Consider the following 6,829-nt stretch of genomic DNA (forward strand, 5'->3'; position numbering starts at 1 on the left):
GGCCCTGCGTTCTCTGGGGACAAGGTGGGCAAAAACTGGGGTGACGGTTGAGGGGTCAGGGGTGGCGAGTGCCCTGGCAGAGTGCAGGGCAGCACACCCCCCCCCCCGCGCCGCCAGGTGTTTGGAAACCATCCTCGGCAGGTAGGAAGGTGGACACAAGAGGCAGGTAGCACCTGTTGGCTAATCACCGTCATTAGCGAGGCAATAAAGTGGCGCGGACTGAACCAGCCTTTGAAGGAAGGGCCTGTCAGCCCAGGTCTGGTTTTTCATCCAGCCCCAGCCCCTTAGCACCTCTTGCACACACTCAGGGCTGTGGCAGGTGGATGGGGCCCCATGGGGACGACGGGCTGCACCCTCTCTGCCTGGGCACCTGCACCCTTTCTCCGGTGGCTTCCAGAAAGGGAGCAGGGGGTGGGGACAGGGACGCTCCAGGTGTCTCCTAGAGGCTGATTTGCGCAGTGCTGGGATGCAAGAACTTCTGTGAGAGCAAACTCCCTGTTGCTAGAGAAGAAAAGTGAGGCTGGAAGCAGCCCAAGGACAGTCTGCCTGCCTGATGTCTCTGTGTTCCCAGTTCCTCACACAGGGCCAGGCCCAGGGACGGTTGTGTAAGATGCATGCATGAAGGCATGAATGTATCAGAAGCACAGGGGGACTTCTTACCCCTGGAGGTGACATACTGCCCTCAAAGCTCCTTTCCAGGCTGCTGGGCAGAACCAATGTTGTCTTTAGGCTCAGCCCATAGGCCCAGATTTCTCAGCCATCTCTTACTTTTTCCCCTGCCTCTGTCCGCTAGAGTTCTGGGAGTGTCCCCTTTGCCTCCTTCCTCCTGCCAGGCAGGCCCAGCCCCAGAGACAACTGGCAGCCAAAGAGAGCGTGGAAGACCTATCAAGCCAAGTTTTCAAAGAGAAACTAGCCAGGTGGAAAGGGAGCCTTAGTTAGGGGGATGGAGAAGGTGAAAGGAGGGTCATTGATACCACCTTCTGGGTTCATGTTGACTTGGGCCGTAGGTCAAGGGCAGCTCTGGGGGTTAGGGTCCTCAAACCCAGAAGAGGTCCCTTGGGAGGCTCAGGCCATGACTTCTCTCTCTCCCCAAAGTCCCCAATGGAAGGCTGTTTCCTGCAGGCTGGAGGGTGATATGGTGAGGGGTACAGGGTAAGGGGTGGGGTAGGACTGGGATGGCTGAGGTTCTCGTAGGTGCCAGCCCGGAGAGACGCAACCCGGTCTGGGCCCCATTATTCGTGGTCAGCAGAGCCGTGAGGTTCTACTAGGAGCAGGCAGTCAAAAGGGTGAGCCGGCAACTTCAGGGAGGGGAGGGGGTGAAGAGGGGACAAAGAAGAGTGTGGGGGCAAGAGCATAAAGCAGCCTGATTGGAAAGACCAGGACAGGGATTCCAAAGAGTTGCTCTTAAGGGCAGGCGACCTACACACATATATACACAGAGCCACAGACTCTTAGGCACAGAACAACTCACAGATACACACACAGACGTGAGTACCTGCATACACACAGTTATACACACACATAGACACTCATGTGCAAAGTTACAGCCCTTCGGAAGCCCAGTCATTCACAAAAACACAAACACAGCCACAGACATATTTCTGCACACACACACATTCTGGCATCACTCTTCCCCACCTCCACGACCTTGCTTCTTAAAGCAGGAGGGATTAAGACTAGCAAGGAGAAGCCTGTCCTTCTCCCCCAGCAGGACTCTAGCTGTGTACCTCCCTCCCTTCATGCTGGACCACCCTCCCCCAACCAAGCTCTCAGCTTGGAAACTCCCTGAATTTCCCAGAGGGTCAGCCAACCAGAACAGGCTCAGACCTCTCAACTGGGTGCCCCAGCCACACACCCTCCACAACTCTGGCCAGTGCTCCTCTGCCATCTATAGCCAAGGAGCTGCCTGCTCTCCCCCAGGAAGCCCACCCGGAATAACCCCAGACCTCTCCAACCCTTCTTTGACATGGGGTCCTCAGGCCTTAGGGCCTCTGGGCAGCTCCACTAGGGCCCAGTTCCTCTGCAGATGGTCTTACATGTCTTCCCTGCCAATGGAGTGAGACTTGGAAAGCCTGGGAAGTGACAGGCTCAGTCTTGGGAACCCATTTTGGGGAGACAAGTCCAATTCACACAAACAAAAGCAGACAGAAGATGGCTAGTCCTGATATGGGGTACACGGAGGGAGCCCCTCCTCCATCACACTGGGACTCCCCACGGTGGAAACACCCCCCCTTTCTTCTCCCTGGGGTCACCAGAGTCTCACATGGGATGGGAGCATGGCGGACAGCAGCATCAGGGATTTCCATCCCCGGTTAGGGCTGATACTGGCTCAAAGCAGCCCAGCCCTGGGCAGAGCTCAGCAGCCGGCTGCAAATGGGTTCTGACCTCCAGTCTCTGGAGAGACACAACTTCCCCTGGACCCTGTCTGTTTCAACACCCAGCCACGGTCCATCCAGGGCAGAGCTAGGCTATACCTACAGGCCCTGAAATGAGGCTGCTGGAATGTATGAGATCAAACATCCAGACGGCAGTCCTTTCCAAGGAGAGCAGAGCCAACACTGCAGCCCCTAGAGCTGAGGTTAGATACTAGGACAGACTTTCTAGGTCTAGGACTGAACTCTGAGGAGCCGATGTGTTGGGAGGAGAGGATGGTCCTGTCTGGAGGTGGAGAAGAGAAGAAAGACCTCACAAACCCCCCTGTAGTCCGAAAACACTGGAATTCCCAAGGCTCCTACTTCAACTCCCAGAAGGCCTGCAATGAGGAAGTAGTACTTCTCAAAAAGAAACAGGGACCCAGAGCCCGCACCCAAACCTGGGGCAGGGGTGGATCCTGTCTCCCAAGGGGGAAAAAAGGAATTCACCTCTTCATCAGAAGCAGAGTCTGCAGGAAGTTGAAAACCAGTCTCTCCTGGCATCCCATCAGAGCCCCTCTGGGACCCTTGGCCCCCAAATCAATTGACATTTCCTTGATTTTTAAGGAAGTTAAAAATCTTCTTCATTTGTTTATTGGCCATTTGTATTTTACCTCTGAATTGATTACTCATGTCCTTGGCCCATTGTCCTATGGTCATTTGATTTATTTAGAGGAGCTCTTTATATATTATTGATTAATTATTTGTCTGCTATATATGTCGCAACACTTTCTCCCAGGCTGGTTCTTTTTTTTTTTAAACATATATAATTTAGCTTTGTTTATGGTATATTTTGTTCTAATGAAATTTGTAACTTTTACCTGGTCAAGTCTATCAACATACTCGTTCGTGGTTTCTGAATTTGATGCCATTCTTAAAAAGTGCCTTCTCTGCTCTGTAATTATTAAAATGTTTTCTATATTTTTAAAATTTATGTGTACAGTTTCATTTTACTTAAGTCTTTCATGTACCTAAAGTTTTTAAATGAATAGTGTGAAGTAGGATTTAACTTTACTTCTTTCAAATGGAAAACCCAAGGGCACCATGGTGACTCAGTCCATTGGGCATCTGCCTTCAGCTCAGGTCATGATCCCAGGTTCCTTGGATGGAACCTGTATTGGGCTCCCTGCTTGGCAGAGAGCCTGCTTCTCCCTCTGCCCCTCCTCCTGCTTATGCTTTCTCTCTCTCTCTCTCAAATAAATAAATAAATAAGATCTTAAAAAAAAAAAAAATGGGAGGGACGCCTGGGTGGCTCAGTGGGTTAAGCCTCTGCTTTCGGCTCAGGTCATGATCTCAGGGTCCTGGGATGGAGCCCCGAAATCGGGCTCTCTGCTCAGCAGGGAGCCTGCTTCCCCCTCTCTCTCAGCCTGCCTCTCTGCCTACTTGTGATCTTTCTCTCTGTCAAATAAATAAATAAAATAAAATTTAAAAATTGGGAAACCCATTATCCGAAGTCCATTCATTGAATTTTTTACACTTTCCTGCTGCTTACAACTCTTGTTATTATATGTTCAAGTCTCAAAAATTGCCATTCATCCCAGACTCTATTATCTTCCTTTGATTCATTTGCTAATTTGCACCAAAATCACACTGTTTTAACTGCAGAAGCCCTTATAGAACATTTTGAAATCTGGAAGGCAAGTTCTCCCTATTAGTCTTCTTTTCCAAAAGTTCTAGATTATCCTCATGTATTAAATCTTCACCAAAATTTAGAATCAACTTGTCAAGTTCAGGGGGTGAAAGATTAGATTTGGTCTGAATTACATTCAGTTTATAGATTATTTAAAGCAGAACTGACATCATTACAATATTATATTGACCTTTCCGTTCAAGAACGTGATTGCCTTTATATTTACTCAGGCTTTATTTTATGTCTATCAGTAAAGTTCTATTGTTTTCTTCATGGAGATTTTATGTACTTCTTATTACGTTTATTTGTGGGTACTGTCTAATGTTGTTACTATTGTGAATAGGATCTTTTGTCTCCTTTTATTTTCCACTTGGCTATTTTAGTTGCATAGACATGGTTTTGGGTTTTCTGTATGTTCTGGTACTTTACTAAATTCTCTCATTAGTCCTAATAGCTTTTTAGGTGATTCTCTTAAATTCCTAAGTAATCACATCATCTGTAATTTTTGAAGATTTTGCCTCTTCCCTTCTCATATTTATGTCCCTTATTTCTTTTTCTTATCTTATTGCGCTGGTTAGCACCTTCAGAATAATGCTGATTGATAACAATGAGAGCAGCTTCCAATTCACAGCTTTCATGGTTCTCTGTGCCCATATGGAAATACCCATAAGTCTAAAATAATAATTAGCCTCATATACACCAGAGAGGAGCAGTAACAAACACACTAGAAGGTCCAGACAGCTGTTCTTTCATTGTGAAACTCCCATTTTTTATTAGGTTAAGGGAACAGAGCTTTGATTGCTAACATGAGCCCCAGAGAAAGATGCATTGAGTCAGGGCCCCTGTTCTAGCCCCAGAACACAATTCCTACATCCAGGTGAGCAAACCAGCACATCTTCATTTCCCACCCACCACCACTGGGCCTGGGGAAGAGAGAGGGGGCACATATTTATTGAGAATCTACTGTATACCAGACATTGTGCTAGGAACTTTAAACATGATCTTATTTAATCTTTGCCACAATTCTATGAGTAAATAATATTATTCCCTTGTTAACAGATGAGGAACCTGAGACTCCAGTGGTAAGTATGGAGGATAACACCACTAACCATCATTCACAGATGGGTTCATTATTACCTACCTCAGCACTCTCTTTTCTGAAATGATTGTGACCTGCCTAGACCAGGGAGTCTTCAAATGTTTAAGTCTGGTGGCAGATGACAGCCACCATCCCCCAGCCAAGGTTAGCCTGACCTCCCTCCTCAGAATGAGATGGAGAAAGTAGGGAGGAATGGCCATCTCCAAACCCTCAGGCCAAAAGCTAAACCCCAGGCATTACTGGGCGGCAGATCACCGCTAGGTCTCTGGACACTTCAGCTCCAGAAAGAGATACAAGTGGGCTTAGAAACTAGGACAAGTGGGGAAGAGAGAGGAGAGAAAGAATGCCCAGGGACAGGAGACGGGGGTGGGGCAAAGAAGATGGAAAAGGAAGCAGTGAGAAGGAGATGGGGACAGGACCTGGGGCGGGGTGGGGCAGAGGAAGGACAGGGTTCAGAGGGGAGCAGTGGGGACCAATTCCAAGGGCTCACTGGGCACCCCACTGTCCGTGTGGACTCTGAGGGGCCAGAATCAGGGCCACAACCATATGTGTTTCTTTTTTCATCCCCCAGAACATACAGAGTGGCTCTGGGATCACGATACAGAACCAAGGGCTACCTGCCCCCACCTCCACCTGCACAGACCCACAGATACACACACAGACCAAGACTGCAGACCCAGAGCACAGACACAGAGTGCCTACCAGAGGACACAGACAGGGGTGCTTGGGTGGCTCAGTCAGTTAAGCATCTGCTCAGGTTATGATCCCAGAATCCCAGGATCAAGTCCCACATCGGGTCTCCCCACTCAGCGAGGAGTCTGCTTCTCCCTCTGCCTCTCCCCTCACCCCCCAACCCCCGGCTCCTGCTCATGCTCTCTCTCTGACTCACTCTCTCTCTCAAGTGAATAAATAAAATCTTAAAAAAATATACATTTTTAAAAATTAAATAAATAAATAAATAAATAAAAAGAGGATGCGGACATAAGATCTAGACCCCCACATAGACACAGGGGAAGACACTGATGCAGATGTATGCCACTCCAGGAGACAGGTGTATAGACACCTGGAGAGACTCACATGTCCACAGACCCACGGAGGGAGCCGCGTGCATATCCACATCAGGGTGCCCACGCCCGCACACACACACACACACCCACACCCACAAGGAGACACCCTGAAGGTATCCGAGGGACTGGAGAGACAGAGGGTTGGACTCCGTAGATGGATAGTTCTCTGCACGTCTGTGTTTGAACCCAGTCCTTGAGGGATCACGGCCACTGCCTGGTCCCATCAGGCCGCAGAGAACCCCGGGCTGCCACACAGTGCCGCTCCCCAGGATCCCTTTGCAGGTTCCATGAACATACGTGTGGTGGCCCAGCTCTCCTGACACATGTGTGCGTGCCCCAACAAGCCTGTGCCCCACCCGTGGGGGCTGACATCCCCTTTCTGGGGTGCAGGTGGGGGCCACGGGACACCCCCCTCCTCCACAGGCCACAGGCTGTGCCCGCTGGCAGAGACTGGGGGCCGGGGCTGGCCCGGGCAAAGGGAGGGGTTGGGGGGAGCCGGGGTGCGGCTGGGGCGGGCGCAGGAGCCGGGACCTGTCAAACGAGAGCCAAGGAGCAAACGAGCTTCTTAGTCACCTTGCTCTTCTCCCCGTTTTGGCAGCAGCCCCTCGGGGCAAGGGGAAGC

Source organism: Lutra lutra, chromosome 16 (genome assembly GCF_902655055.1).
Source record: "Lutra lutra chromosome 16, mLutLut1.2, whole genome shotgun sequence".
Taxonomy (NCBI): Eukaryota; Metazoa; Chordata; class Mammalia; order Carnivora; family Mustelidae; genus Lutra; species Lutra lutra.